The 16,159-nt window shown below is 48.1% G+C and overlaps 1 long non-coding RNA gene across 2 annotated transcripts in view; it reads right to left on the reverse strand.

Moving 5' to 3' along the window:
* The window catches only part of LOC129143191 (uncharacterized), a 28,218-nt gene extending 12,474 nt beyond the window's left edge, over positions 1-15,744 (reverse strand). Inside the window, exon 1 of one of the 2 annotated variants that reach the window (XR_008546340.2) lies at positions 15,484-15,710. This is a non-coding gene — a long non-coding RNA (uncharacterized LOC129143191). Of the gene's footprint in view, positions 1-15,483 lie in introns of both variants that reach the window. The other variant, XR_008546341.1, reaches the window with a different exon arrangement.
* Positions 15,745-16,159: the final 415 nt, after the last annotated feature.

Raw genomic sequence — 16,159 nt, forward strand, 5'->3', positions numbered from 1 at the left:
AATTTGTGATGATCAAGGATAATTTGAAGAACATGGCAAACAGGAGGAGTCGGGTCACCTGTGGCTCCCCCACTCACAGGTGGCCTGGGGTGTCCTTGGCTGTTCATGAAGGTGAGCGGAGTTCCCTTGATCTAGTTCCTGGGGGACATGCTGGGGTGGCCCCTGAGGCTGTACTTTGCTACGGGAGAGCAGAGGGTTTTGGGGAATCCAAGTCAGAATGACCCTGCTGGACAGAACCTGTGCAGATGACTGGCTGGGGCAGTCACTGCATCTCTGCGCCCAACGCCATCAGCCAAGGTGGGGAGACATGTTGGCCCTGGAACCACTGGGAGTGCTACAGGTGATAGACCCCAAGGTAACTCATGGTCACATGATTCCCTGGACCCACCAGGGCCACCTCCAGGTTCCTGGGTCCTGGACATGGAATCTGCTAAGTTTAGCCGCAGAGCTGACCATTGTGCTCTCTCTGCCTGTCCTCGCTGCTCATGGGATGAAGTCCATGCTCCTCGCCATGGAAATCCAGGCCCCTTGTGGTGGGCGCCTGCCTCCCTCTTAGACTGGCCTCCTCCCTCTCTTGCACCCCTGCCTGGGCCAATCCCATCAGGCCTGACTGGGGAGGTGTGACTGTCACCCAAGCTGGAAGAAGTGGGCGCAGGGCAGAGAAGCGAAGCATCAGAAGGGTCAGACACAGGTGAGGGACGAGGGCCTGTTCATCCTCTGCAGGTGGGACCCAGGTAGGCGCGGTTTCCACTACCTTAGAGCAAGAAGATAGTTGAATGGGATGGATTATTTAGGAAAACAGACATCTAGGAGCAGGAAGAAATCCCAGAATCACAGATGCAGACCCGAATCACAGCGTTCAGTCCACACGAGGGACAGCAGGGCAGCATCGAGTCCTTGTCAACGGACCTGGATCCTCCCCAGCCCCTCCAGGCAAGACTCCACCCATCAGCCCTGCAGGGTGAGATCCACCGGCTGACCTCTTGTCAATGTCGGTGGCATCAGGGTCGGTGTGGAGACCCGGAGATGCGTTGTCTCTTCCTGGGCTTTCACTCAGCGCAGACCCCATGGCCCCATTCAGAGCCGTCGATTCTCACTTTGTTCCCAAGCCCCCTGCTTGTTTCCATGCTTCCCAGGCCCACCCGGTGTTACAGGCAGCACACGGCAGGAGGGGTCGAGATAGGTGGATACCGGGGGAGTCAAGGGAGCAAGGGATGGCTGGAGAAGTGACAAGTGACATGAAGACATGCGGTGAGAGGCACCTGTTTATCAAACTACAGTTGTTCTGAAAGGGACTCGGGGTAGCTCCTAAAACATGCACTATACACTAAGATCATTCATTCATTCCCTGGGCCAGTGCTTATGGAGCACCTACTATGTGCCAGGCCCGGTGCTGCTGCCGAGATGCACTGAGGAGCGAGAATCAGTCCCCACACTCAGTCTGGGGAAACACATCAAGAGAAGACCCCTCTCACAGTGAGACATGTGCCCTTGTGGTGAGGACATGATGGGGACTGTGTGTGTGTGTGTGTGTGTCTAATGCTGACCCTGTTTCAGGCCTAGAGTGAGGTCTCCTAATGTCCTAGTGAGTTTGGGAATTTAGGAACCATCCTAGTTTTACAGAGAAGGTGACCAAGGCCCAGATGGGGAGAGACTTGTCTGATGTCCTGGACCCAGGTTTTCTGAGTCCCCAGACCTGAGCTCCGGCCTCAGCATCACCCGGCCTCCGGATCCCACAGGGCGATCGCAGCCACAGCTTCAACCCATCCTCATTCCCAGGCCACATGGCCAAGCTTCCCACACGGACATTAATTATACCTCCCGGAGGGTAATTTGCAAGGAGACAGTAAAAATGTGCTATTTAAATAGTGATTATTAAAATAATGCCAGGGGGTTGCCACATAATAGGTAATTATCTTTGGCCTAATTGGGAAAACAATGCAGTCAATTCTCTTTAGCTGTTTCCGCAGAACTGGAGTTAATCCTGTTGAGTAGCATCCTCCGCAGCTTCCACGGGTGTTTGTTAAATAATGTTCCTTTACAGCCGACATGAAGGCTCCTTGGGAACTTCTGCGCCGAGTCGCCAGGGTCTTGGCCTGCATGTCTGGGTAGAGACACTTTCTTTGGACTTTGGGGGCTTTGCTGCCCTTCGACTTGCCTTCCCCTCCTGTCTGTCGGGGCACCCGCATGCTTTTCCATCTGCGTCCAAACATCCACTCACTTGTTCACTTACGGGCTCTTATGATTCACCTCTTCAAATAGCTTTTGTTTATTTCTTTCTTATTATTTCCTGCATCCATTGACCACATGTATTCATGTTAATTTCTTCTTTCCTTCGCTCTGTTTCCTCCACTCCTCCTTCCATCATTTGTCCTTTCATTCATTCATTCTTCCTTCTGTTGTCATTGTGCACTCAGTACTCACCAGCAATGCATTTTGTCATCTCTGATTTCATGAGTTCATTCATTCACTCACTACCAGATGTACTCATTCATTCACTATCTCTTTCATGCATTCATTCATCATTTATGTTTCTTGTTTATGAGTTTACACACTTGTTCATTCATTCATACAACATTCAGTTGTATGTAGATTGCTGGTAATAGCGTGGATTGGGTGTGTCTGTTCCAATGTGATTCCATACGTGTCCATCCTGCACATTCTGGGCCTTTGGTAACAAAAGCCCTAGGACCTTTTAAGTAAGGTTTTATAGTAGTGTAACATACTGTATAAGAAGAAAAGCACACAGGTCACAATTCTGCAAACAGCCATTCCAGTACCTCAGAACCCCCCCGGGCCTTCTCCCTTGGTCACTACCCTCTATGGGTAACCACTGCTGACTTCTAACAGTATAGACTTCCTGTGCCTGTTCTAGAACGTTGTTGTTGTTGTTTGAGATGGAGTCTGGCTCTACTGCCCAGGCTGGAGTGCAGTGGTGCGATTTCAGCTCACTGTGACCTCTGCCTCATGGGTCCAAGCGATTCTCCTGCTTCAGCCTCCCGACTAGCTGGGATTACAGGTGAGTGCCACCACGCCCGGCTAATTTTTTTGTATTTTTAGTGGAGATGGGGATTCACCACATTGGCCAGGCTGTTCTTGAACTCCTGACCTCAAGTGATCCGCCATGCCAGCCTCCCAAATTGCTGGGATTACAGGCGTGAGCCACCGTGCCCGGCCTTGTTCTAGAACTTTGAACAAGTGGACTCACACCGTCTGTGTTCCTACATATGCAGTCCCTTTGAGCAGCTCTATGATCCTGAGACTTATCCATGCTGTTGCATTAAGTTGTACATTATTTATTCTTATTGGTTGGTAGTGTTCTCCGCTATGAAAATACAATTATTTATTTACCCTAGATGGAAACATGGACAATCTCATGATGAACATTCTTTCTATGAGCAGGTGAAGGCATTCTTGTGGGGCATTTACCTAGGGGCAGAGCTGCTGGGTAAAGTCCATGCAGAAGTTCAGCTTTAGTAGATACTAACGGCTTTCCAGAATGATTATTCCACTGTGTGGGATTCACCTTTGCCCACGGACTTGCCCCTGAGCTACCCATACTCCCCATGACCTTGCGTCGAACTTGATCTGTCTCCGGTCCCTCTGGCCCAGCTCCTCAGTCCTCCTTCCAAGATGTTGCCCCTCTCCAGGGCTTTGGTGCAGGTCTCCCTTCCCCCTGGTCCTGCCGTTAGTGCCTTCCGGCCTTGATCTTGTCTTTTTGTCCTGGTGACACATCCTCAGGCCACTCTGGATGATGTCTTCTGGGCCTGGTCTGGCCTGGCTGTCTTCCCATCCTGTGGGTATTCAGGGCTTAATTCTGCTGAGAAAAGTCTGGGACACAGAACACATGTCTCAGAGTGATCCTGCCTGAAGATCAAGGGAACACGGGCATTAACACCCCAGTTCCTGCTGGTCCCTGATTGAAGGCTATTGCCAGGAGTGTTAATTCCCTGGCCCTTCTGACCTGCCCCATAGGAGGTCAGAGTGAGCTTAGAAAGCCTTCAGGTAATGAATTGCAGGAGCTGATCCTTAGAAGTCAGGCCTGGACTAATAGGGTGGGGCCAGGGCTGTGGCTGGGACATCAATAGCGTCTGCCATAACTGTAAAATGTGGGCAAGAAGGCACATCTTAGAGGACATTTGGGAGATTAGCAATGGCTATGGCACCTAGTAAGTGACTTGTAAATGGAACTGAATTTTATGGGGATGCTGAACTTCCAAGCCCAGGTGACTGAGAAGGCTGTGGTGTCAATCTTGGTGGCTGGGGATACAGGCAAGGGGCGGGCTGGAATGGAAGGATGATGAGCTGTTTTGAACAGGTAGAGTTTTGGACATGTTGAGTTTGAGTTGAGAAGACATATGGCAGTTAGAAATAGAGATTGGCTGGAAAGGGCCTGGGGTGGGAGCAGAAGACCCAGGGTGATTCTCGCCTCCACGAATCTCGCCTGGGGCCACAGCAAGCTGACTCCCTTTTCTCATGGTTTCCATCTCACTGCACCTCCCCACCCTGCACAGGGTATAAGCAAGAAATGGTGATGTGTCAAAGGAAGGGTTTGGTCATCAATTGTTGATGAAATATTTTATTTTGAGATTGGTTTTGGGCTCCAAAAACAGACAAGATGATCTTTGCTGCCTTGCCGAGCTGCCTCAGCTCCCGTGTGCACCCACTGTGTGGAAGACACTCAGCTCAGAACACTGGGATCAGGCTACAGTGGGTCAATGTGAGTGGGTCTGGAAGAGGCAAACTCCAAAGGTGACCCTGAGGTGGTGCATGTCCGTGTTCCTCCCCAGCATGTGGGCTGGGGTCCACCTTCTACAGGCAAACGTGCCCCTCTCTTGGGGTCCCTGATCCCAGGGTTAGAGGGGTTGTGGATGGTGATTCTCCCAGCAGCCAGCCGCACAGGTGTTGGCCTTGAAGACCTCATCTCCCAGAGAGTCCCTGCCTAGACCCAGAAAAAAGAGTGAGGTGTCTCATTGTGGTCTCAGGCCCAAGCAGCTTTCTGCGACGGCCCTGGGAGAGCAATGCCAGCTCTCTGCAAGCCCACATTGCAGTTCCTCTCAGCCTCAGCCTTGGGGGCCTTTTCAGAAAGGGGCAGAGCAGCCTCACGTCCCTCATTTTGTATTTCAAGGACTCAGCACTTAGGCATCTGGAGTAGGGAGAGAACATGTCTTCTGGAGCCAGGAGACCTGCAGTTCCCATCCTGGGTGACCTCGGACAGGTCCCTCACCTCTCTGAGTCTCAGGTTCCACAGTGATGAATTGAGTGAAAAGATCCACCTCCTAGAATTATGGGGAGGATTAACGGAGACAATGGGTGGGAAGATGTTTAGCAAACTCTGATCTTTCCATTTATGTGGGAGTGAGTCATTGTCACCGTGGGAAAGACAGGATGGTGTATTTCCTCACTTTTTTCCTTAAATTACATAATCCTCAACTCACCAGGATTCCATTTCCCTGCACTGCCCCTCATTATTGTCCTTGAACTTTGACTGATTTAAAAATGTAAACCTGGAAGGAATTTCAGAGAATGGTGAGTCCAACCCCATTGTTCTAAACACTGGAGAAACTGAGGCACAGAGCGAGACAATGGGCTCAAGGTGCCCCGCTGGTTGTGGCACAGCCACCCAGGAGTCCCAGCCCAGCACCCCTGGGGTCTCTGCAGCCTCTGTCTCGCAGCTCCCTGGGGTCTCCTTCAACTTTGCTTGCTTTGCTTGCCAGATACTCTCTCCAAGATCAAAAGCTAACAGGCAGCAACCTGGATTTCCGCAGCTGGAGGCTAATTTGCCCTGAGGCTGCTTTTTGTTTGTTTGTTTTCTTTTTAGAATTACTTCCACGGCTTAAAAGCTGTATTTTTGAAAACCTAAAGTGGCTGTCAGTTTCTCTCCAAAAGAAAACACGTGATGTGATCTGTCTTCTGTATGGATGTGGCATTACATCTAGTTCAAAGTCCCATCAAACGAATATACTACAGGAAGAAAGGGTTTCATTTGAGAAAATTCAAGCTACCACATACTTAGTTTGCTGCTTAACCTTTTTTATGTATCTTTTTTTTTTTACCATGAAAAAGAAAATAGCTTTTAAAGGTTACCTTTCCCTCAGAAACGATCTGAATGCGTGTAATTTAAGCTTGTGTTGAACATGTGAAATGTTAACATTTCATCACTGTTATAATCCTGCCCTCCTGTCTTTCTCCAGTGCAGGAGACTTCCTCCTTGCTTAGCTTCATGGGTCATTTCTTTTTGCAGCCCAAGGGCTTGACTTTCCACCCCCTCGAGAGAAATGAACTCAGGTAAGGTCAGGCAGCCGGGAGATTCCAATTCACGGCTCCTAGGACTTTCCATATGCGGATCATCATAGCTACCATCGCCTGAGGTCCTACTGTGCACCAGCACTGTGTCAGGTGCCTTTTAATTCATCGTCTCTAACCCTCCCGCTTCCACGCTGATTCTGTGTGCTGTCACCCACTGTCGGGATGATTGCCAGAGATGCCGGATCATCTCCCAGATTCGATGCCACTCTTACCCACTGTGGTCTCCTCTCCACCTAGCAGCAGGAAGGGGCCTTTAAAAATGCCCCTGCCACCACTTCCTTCCTTGCTCACACCCTCCATGGGTGCCCAGCTTCTGCAGGTTAAAGCCCAAGTCCTTCCCTGGTCCCAGACCCTGTGACCTCTCTGACCTCACCCCCTACCCCTCTTTGCTGTCCTCCAGCCACCTGGGCCTCCCTGCTGACCCTGGAGCATGCCAGGCTCACTCTCACCTCTGGGAATCTGCACGTGTGGCTTCCACTGCCTGGGCTGCCCACCCCAGATGTCCTCATGGCTCCCAGCCTTTGGGGCTGTCTCCAAGTGAGTCCTCAGTGAGACCTTTCCTGATCACCCATATAAAACTGCACCCCAACCTCCCGACACTCTTTAGCCCTCCTCTCTGCCTGATGTCTCCTCATCAGTCACCACTGTCACTATCTGGCATATTCTGAATATTTTATTTACATTATTTATTGGCTGCCATCCCATGTAAGCCCTAGAAGGATAGTGATGATGACTGTTTTGTTCACTGCCAAATACCCAGTTCCTAGAACATTGACTGAGACATAAATACTTATTATATGAATGAACTGAAGATTCACATTTGGTGTGGATAGGATTAATAGCATTCAGATTAAAAAAAACAAGTAAACAGATAAATAGTATAATATCAAAGAGCGAGAGGTGCTATGAGGAAAGGAAGGCAGGACTACGTGGCTACTTAGATTGGGGGCCTAGGAAAGCCTCTTCCAGCTTTTGAATGGAGATCTGGATTTTACAGACCAGGCAACAGCCCCAGGGAGTGGACAGCTTGCCCAAGGCCTGGCAGGAGGGGCCTTATGGGATGGGTCTTGAGGCCACAGAGCAAATGTGCCCAGGCTCCTGGGGAGCTCTCCAGAACACCTGAAATGGACATCCTTGGAGCTGATCTTGCTCTGGCCTTCTGCCCACCATGTTAAAGTCATTATTCCATGCATCTCCCTTCCCCATGGGATGGAGAGTGTGACTTGGTGGGGTTCCCATCCATCCATCTCAGGGCCTGGTGCATAGTAGAGCCTCTGCAGAGTTCTCTTAATGAATCAAGTGTGTTATTTCCAGGCAGGTGAGGGCATGTTGCAGCTATAAACATACAAGAATGTCCAGCTGTAAGAAGTCCTGGAAATAACTGAATCCATTTTTTTTTAAGAGAAAACTGAAGCCCAGGGTGGGCCAGGGTGTTGCCCAAAGTCACTTGGTGAGTCAGGGCCAGAGTTGGGACTTGAACCCAGGCCTTCTGCTATTGGTCCTTCCCATGGGGCCACTCTACAGAGAAAGCCAGGGAACCCTGTCTCCTCTGAGAAGAATCCAGGTGACACACAGACAGGACTTCTGCAAACCCTGGTTGAAAATGATATAAAAATGAGGCTGTGCACCTGAAGTTACAAATTCCCTCAACCTGAAAAAATATGCGCTCACCATTAAATAAAAAAGAGCTAAACTAACTTCCAATTCATGACTTCATTTTTTTTTCAAACCCATCAAAGAAGTAAAGTCAAAGGGCAAACAACTGGCCCCAAATCTGAGGAGAGATAGAAGGCTGCAGGGAGAAAGGAGACAGAAATACTCCCTCCCCTGGAATATAAAAACCAAAGCATATCTGAGACAAGTCTCAATCCATTTAGGAAGTTCATTTTGTCAAGATTAAGGACACGCCCCTGACACAGCCTCAGGAGGTCCTGACTACATGTGCCCAAGGTGGCCAGGCACAGCTTGGTTTTATACATTTTAGAGAGACATGAGGCATCAATCAATATATGTAAGATGTACATTGGTTCAGTCCGGAAAGGTGGGACAACTCGAAGCGGGGAGAGGCCTTCCAGGTCATAGGTAGATAAGAGACAAATAGTTGCCTTCTTTTGAGTTTCTGATGAGCCTTTCCAAAGGAAGCAATCAGATACGCATTTATCTCAGTGAGCAGAGGGAGGACTGAGTTCTGTCTTTCCTTTTTCCACAAATTGTGAGGGAGGCATATAGTTTTTGTTGTTGTTGTTGTTGTTCTTTTTATCTTAATAGCTATCTTCTTTTGGAATAGAATGGAGGCAGGTTGGCCCTAAGCAGTTCCCAGCTTGACTTTTCCCTTTGGCTTAGTGATTTGGTGGTCCCGAGATTTATTTTCCTTTCACAGGTAGATGCATCAGAAAGTAGTCAGAAGAGTTCAGCTAGAATAATTAAAAAGTTAGTGAAGGCCAGGTGCAGGCTGGCTGGACAGTGTGAAGCCCCCAAACTGGGGAGTCTGCGCCAACTTTCAGGCTCTTTCTAGAACCCAGGGCATACTCACAGGAAAGGTCAGAAAGAGGTGTAAGAAAGTGTCTGTTACAGTTCAGACAAGGAGAAGCTACAAAAAATTATACTCAGGCAGCCTTTCTCTCCAATGAAACAAAAGCCTTCACCTAGGTAGAAAACGGGAATAAGAACTACTGTCCCTCAGGCACTGGTGAAAGCTTATTTCAGTTGAGGGGAAGAGAAGAAGGGGATCTTTCTTCCTGAGAAAGGGGAAAGGAGCACTCACTGGGCCCAAAACTACAGCGAGGGATAGGAGAGTTCAGAGGGCCACACCCTGAGACGCAGGGAAACGTGGTTGAACTAAGACAGGCTTAATCAGAGCAACAGAAAATACACCCCAGTGGCCCCACACCCCCAACCAAGCTAACAAGCTTCAAGCAAGGAGCAAGTGCAGAAGGCTGCAGGGAGGGGAATGTCTGAGGTCCAGTTAAAGGGATGGCCCCATGCACAGCTTCCTGATGAGGGCCTGAGGCCATGTCCATCCTAGCTGTGCAGCATAAAAGACACCAAAGCCTCCCTTGACCATGCCATCTCCATTGGAGGAGGAGGAGGATAATCAGGCTAGTTTCCCAGGGTGCTGAAGAGAACCAACAGAGGCCTTCACCCAAAAGGCATTGGGAAAATTAGGGAAGAGGAACATTCAGGAGCCATGGTGAGGTTGTTATGCATGACCCCAGAGGTGCTGGCTGTCAGGCCTGATGGAGCAGATGCAGCAAGTTGGCTGAACCAATAGGAATGTGTGGGAGCTAGGAGAGGAAGCGCAATGGTTTGAATGTGTCTCCTCCAAAATTCATGTTGGAACCTTAATCTCCATTTTGGTGTTATCAAGAGGTGGTACTCTTTGAGAATGGATTAGTGACCCATAAAAGGGCTGGAGGGAAGTAGCTGGGGCCATCTTTGCCCTCTGCTTTTCTGTGTGAGGACACAGCAGCAAAGAGCCATGTTGGGAACAAAGAGTGGGCCCTCACAGACACTGAACCTACCGGCACATTGATCATGGACTTCCAGCCTCCAAAACTATGAGGAATAAATTTCTATTGCTTATAAATCGCCTAGTCTCAGGCTTTTAAAAATAGCTGCACAAATGGACCAAGACAGGAAACTAGGACTAAGACTCAGGAAACAGAATTCCAGAGTCAAGATCCATTTGGAAACCACATAGAATCAGAGAACACATCCATAGCAATGAGAGTAGACAGATTTGAGGAGGGTGGAAGGTGAAATTCTACCTGTTCCTAGTGACAGCACCTCCTTTATCTTTCAACTCAGTTTAACACACTCTGTGAGTGCCCTCTGGATTGTCCTATCTGTTTATATGTATGATTTCATTTAATTATTTTACAAATCCTGAATAAGGCAATATTATCATTATTTACAACTAAGGATAGGTAGCCTCATAGACAGAGACTTTCCCATATTCTCTCAGTTGATGTGGTGGGCAGAATCCTAAGATAACCCCTAATAATTCATACCCTTATATAATTCCTTTTCCTTGAGTGTGGACAGGATGTATAACTTCCTTTACTGATTGAGTGTGGTCAAGGTGAAGGGATTTTGCAGATGTAATCAAAACTCTTAATTAGTGGACTTTAAATCAATCAAAGGGGAGGTTATACTGGGTGGGTCAGATCTAATCAGGTGAGTCCTTTTAAAGAAGGTCAGACACGGAGCGCTATAGAGACTTTCTTCAACACTGGCTTTGAAGCAAGCTGCCATGCATTTTACAATCACAAGGAAATGAATTCTGTCAACAACCTGAATGAAATTGGAAGCAGATCTTTCCCTATTTGAGCCTACAAATGAGAACAGGGCTTCGAAGGCACCTCGATTTCAGCCTCATGAGACCCTCAGCAGAGAGCCCAGCTAAGCTGTGTCCAAATTTCTCACCTACAGAAGCCGTGAGATGATAAATAGGTGTTGTTTGAAGCTGTTAAATTTGGAACAATTTGTTATGCAGCAATAAACAACTAATACAGCTGGCAGGTGGCAGAGCTGAGATACAGGAACTTCCCTGTTTCCTGTAAGGTCCACACTTTTTCCACTGCAGACACCCCCACCCCCACTCCCCAACACACATATTCCATTGTTTCCATTTGGGGCTGGACTTGCCCTCAGAGGGAATTCTGATTATTAAACAGGCAGGATGGAAACGGAAAGAGTGACAACCCCATCCATTTTCTCTGACTTCTGGGCAGAGGCAGGTGCTGAATTGGTGTGGCCCCAAAACTCCCAGGAGGAAGGAAAATGCGCACCAGCTGGCGTCACTCAGGGCTGGCAATGACTCCAGGTGCCCATTGGGAGAATGAGGTGAGAGGAGCTCCTGGTCAAGTTATCAAAGAAGACTGGCCTTTGGGTCATCTTTGGCCTTTGGGTCATCTTTGGCCTTTGGGTCAGGGGTCACTGAACCTTGGCTCACCCACTAGATGTGCCTGGGACATTAGGCATCTTCTCTTGATCTCATGTGATTCCATGAATAACAATAGAGCTACCATTTGCTGAGTTTCTACCTCACTCTTCGACAAATACCTATTTTGTGCGCAGTATGTGCTGAGCACTGGGGCTGCAATAGTGAACCCCACAGAGCTTTTAAATGCCAGAGAGGGACCGGCCAGACTCCCAGCTATGTGAACACATTGCTGTGGCCTCTGAGGCCACACAAGGGCCCCTTCTGTTCTCGACTCTCTGGCTGCTTAATTGTAGACACTTTTTTCCCCAACTCATCACATGCTGGCCCTTGGCATTTCCGTATCCTCCGATATTGGGGTGTCGGTGGGGAAGGGGAGGAAAAACAAATGGGCAAACGGAAGACAACTCACAGAGCCAAGGAAGGATTTTCTTCCTGTTTCTTCCCCTAAGCAGTTTAACACAAATTAATTTAAGTACAGCCTGTATCTGATGAAGAAGTCACTTAGATTCATTTTCTTAACCAACTATTTCAAGCCCAGCATTAATCTATTCATCAGCTGCACTCATCAGGAGAAAACATGCTTCTTCAGGACTTTTCCACCTGAAAATAAATGCCTCATTAAGTTAAACATATTAACCTGAGAACAGTATTGAAGTCAGACAGACTAATGAACATCATTATAGGGAAGACGCAACAGTCCTCAGAGGGGCCCCACCCAGCATCGGGGGCTCCCACAAATTCTCTCAGCTAATGCAGGATGTAGGATCATCAAAGGAGGGAGGGAGAGGAGAAAAGGACTCAGAGGGACCAGGGCTGATCCAGGCATGGCTGTCGCCGTGGATATACTCCTGATTCACGCTGGATACTTGTCTGAGAAGGGCATGTAGCCACCCTTATGTGATGTGATGAGTTGCGAATTCCAAGAGAGAAGCTGGTTTTGCCTCCAAAATGAGAGAAGTCAGGCTTAAGTATCAGGAAACTCTGATTCTAGTTCCTGCTCTGTCCTTCAGTGGGGTTGGGAATAATTCCCTGGTTTTCTCCAAATATCAGTGGACTAGATCTAGATTCTTCCAATCTTTATTGAGTCAACCACTATGCTAGGCACTTTCTCATATGTAACTGTGTGGACTGTTACCGAAACCCAGTTAGACATATTTATCTTTTGCCCTAGAATTAGAGAATAGGAAAACCCAGGCCCAGAGAGAAATTATCTGACTTGGTTTGCTAGATCGTTGGGACAAGCAGAGGCAGGAAATGGGGCTCTGCCCTGGGAAGGTCATCCCGAGGGAACTGCATCCACCTTTGCAAGAAAATAGATGTAAAAGAAAGACTGAAAACTTGAGCTTGGTCAGAAGAGTATGACCAACTTAATGAAGGGGCGGTGTGATGCAGAATGCTGAGGAAGCAGGGCTGTTGCGCCTGCAGAAGGAAGAACCTTGGAGAGACAAAAGAAATATTCTCAAATACAGAAAGGACTGTCCTGTGGAAGAGGGAGTACATGCCCTCAGTGTGGGCCAAAGGAAGGTATTTCAACAGCCAAAGCTGTCCAGAGATGGAATGAGCTACCTCCAGAGGCGATAAGCTCCCCCGCTATGGATATGCAAGTAGTAATTAGGTAACTACTTAGTGGGGGTCATAATATCAGGACAAACTAGACAGGAATGACAGTTGTTGTGCTTTTTTCAGGACAATTTCACCTCTCTCTGACCCAGTCTCTCATTTGAAAAAATAGGGATTATAAAGTTACCCACCTCTTTGGGTTACTGTGAGAATTAAATGAGATAGTATATGTAATACACTACATGCATGCTTGGCTGGGAGCTGATGATTTTACCATCAATGCTTGATTTTTATGGAGAGGATTCTGGCATCAGATGAGGTCTTATAGCTTTGCCCACTTCCAGCTCTTGGTGTCTTTAGAAAAGATCTCTCTATGAATGCTCTGAGAATTAGGGGACTGTGCCCACTATCAATTTATTGCCTCTTAGCTCAAATTTCTTCTTTATTTTGTTTTTTTGATACTGAAGCTGGACACTGAAAATTTCTTCTATGCCAGGTGATGTAATGTTACACCTGGTCTGTAGGGGGTGCTGGGGAGACACTGCAAGGCTATACAAGAGGATGGGACTTCTTGTCCGGGTTCTGGGTTTTCTTTGCTTCTTGCTCCTGTGGCAAGACTGCTGGTGGCATTAGAGTGACCCGGTGGCTCTCACCTTCCAGTGAGCTTTGTTATCACCCAGAGGGTGGCTTCCTACTCACTAGCATTGGGCCACTGACTAAGGACCGTTTCTAGTTTGTGGCATCCCCGGGAACTTCTCCTGTATCTGCTGGGCCACAGTCATACCATTTCCAACAATGCTGAATCTTGGCCTTGAACAATGTGACTCTCTTCCAACATCATTCCTTCCTTGGGGACTCTTCTTTGGCCCTAGAGGTAGTAGGCTCTCCCTACGTTTTCTATTTCTACGTTTATTAGCATCCTATTTTATTCCATTTAGTAATTAATCATCTTTTACTAGTTAATAATTCTTTAAATTTTCCCTGTTTGAATTACTTTTGTGATTTCTGTCTCCTGATTGGACCCTGATATGTGGTATCCACCACTCTCTGTGGTATAAATACTCCCGCCATGGCCAATTTCAGATGAGCAATGCTATGTCACTAAATGTGAAGTTTGGGAGAGACACAGAATAACACATCATTATTTAATATTCCTACCATACACATGCAATGTGAGTAAATCATCTCACAAGCATACACAGTGGTAAAATATTATGACGTAATTAGGAATTGATGACTTTTGAGTGTTTATTGCCTTTGGGGTTTTGTTTGTTTGTTTGTTTGCATTCAGGACAACTATTGCCTTTGTTTTTACTGTAATTTATTACATTGTAAGTTAATATCATTTAATTGTCAACATTGTCTGTGTTTAACAACTGGCTGGCAGAGCTCCTGAGCATTCATTCATCATCAGCTCTAGCACACTGCTGTCCCCACGCTTGTGGCCCCATCACCTTGGTTCTTTATTGTATAATTATGGAAAAAGAAACTTGCCTAAATCCTCGGGTTTGTGAAACCACCCAATGCGAAGGCCAGGCAGTCGGCCCCCGCCTCACTCGATCACCCCTCCTAATGCAGTATTTGACACTTTCAATTTATTTTTTACTTCCTTTATTATGAGAAATGATTAAATTTCCAGCATAAATACTCCTTTGCCAAACTGAATTCATCACAGTGTGGGAAGGCAGGGAGAGGCCTCTGGGACTTTGAGCTTCACAGTTAACCCTTCGGCCCTCATGGAGGCCATTACAGGGAGGGCACTGGGTTTTGGAGGCCTCTCTGGACGACCCTACTTGGAACCTCATTGGCGGTCACCTAACCGCTTTGCCTTTCTGTAGCCTCACTCTGGTGGTGGGATATAGGGAGTCACTCTCCCTCTCCTTCCCATCCTCCCTCAGTCCTCTGATCTGCCTCCTGAAAGGTCTCCCCTGGATCAGATTCTCCTGCCCTACCTGGCCCGTGGAAAAGAACGGTGCCGATATGGTATTTTGGTTACTTCCTTCCCTACTGCCCAAGCAGGTGTGCAATGACTGATGTTCACATTGAAAGGGGACATGGGAACAAATAGGCTGTTCACTAACCTGCTCACAGCCTTCAGGGAGCTATGCAGCTTCAGGGCTGAGTCAGGGGAGTCTCCTCCCACCACTGCATGGGGCTGATATGTGGCTCTGCTGAATTTAGTCACCTTCTTTAGACTCCAAAATGCACTTTAATGTCAGTTTTGAAGACTTCCAAACCCTGCGTGTGAATTCTGCCCCAGGACTCCTCCCGGAACAGCCTGGTCAGAGTTTCCTTTCTGTCCGCTCCTGGTCTAAAGCCCTTTCCTCCAACAATTGGCTGCTTAGCACTTGTTAATGGATCTAATAATTTCTTGGAATTGATTTTCTCATATAGAATATACCTGGGAGAAATAAAATAACCATCAAAGAACCTTAAATGAATTACACTCTTGTCAAGAGAAAAAAAGCAATCCACTTGAAGCATGAACTATGAGGGAATAAGGATTTGCTGTGCACCAAGACGGAGGGTGAGGAGGGGGCCCTTCGCGCGGCTGAGCTCGTTACACCTTGGGTCATTTTCTCTGCCCTGTGATGCAGCCTGTCTCTGCTCTGCTCCCCACTGCAGCCCTGTCCCCACAGGGAGAGGGGATGTCTGACTCACTCTCCTACCTTCTCTGAGGGTTGATGGTTTTGCCTTGGAGAACAGAGGTGGGAGGGGTTCTGCTCTCCCGTCAACACCCCTGCCTCTGTTACCAGCGGGTCTTTGTTCTTAGAGCTCCCAAGATGGTGGCAGGCGCTCCCAAGATGGTGGTGGGCCGCTCCCAAGATGGTGGCGAGCCACTCCCAAGATGGCAGCAAGATGGTGGCGGGCTGCTCCCAAGATGGCCGCAAGCCTTTTGTTCTCTGACCTGGGGTTCTTGGCCTCATGGATTCCAAGGAATGGAACCTTGGGCCATGTGGTGAGTGTTATACCTCTATTAGAAGCCAAGGGTCACTGAAGAGAATTGTGGAACCCAGCGACTAGTGTTCAGTTTGATTAGGATGAACCCGGGCATTTAGCTGTGCAGTAACAATGGCGAGCCTCTAGCCCTATGGGGAGCGGCAATCGGCGCCTCACTGGATCAGAAGCACAGTGGACACCCTGCCGGATCCGGAGGAGTGGAAGTCAGCAGTGGGTCTGCAACAGCGTTGATCAGCAGTGGTGGACAGGGAGCAAAAGCTCAGCTCGAGCCGGAACAAACATGGACCAGAAGAGTGTGTTGTTGCAAGATTTAATAGAGTGTAAACAGAGCTCCCATCCAACAGGAGGGGACCCAAAGGGGGTTGCCCAATCTGGCTCAAATGC

The sequence above is a fragment of the Pan troglodytes genome, chromosome 1 (assembly GCF_028858775.2).
Source record: "Pan troglodytes isolate AG18354 chromosome 1, NHGRI_mPanTro3-v2.0_pri, whole genome shotgun sequence".
In the NCBI taxonomy this organism is placed as follows: Eukaryota; Metazoa; Chordata; class Mammalia; order Primates; family Hominidae; genus Pan; species Pan troglodytes.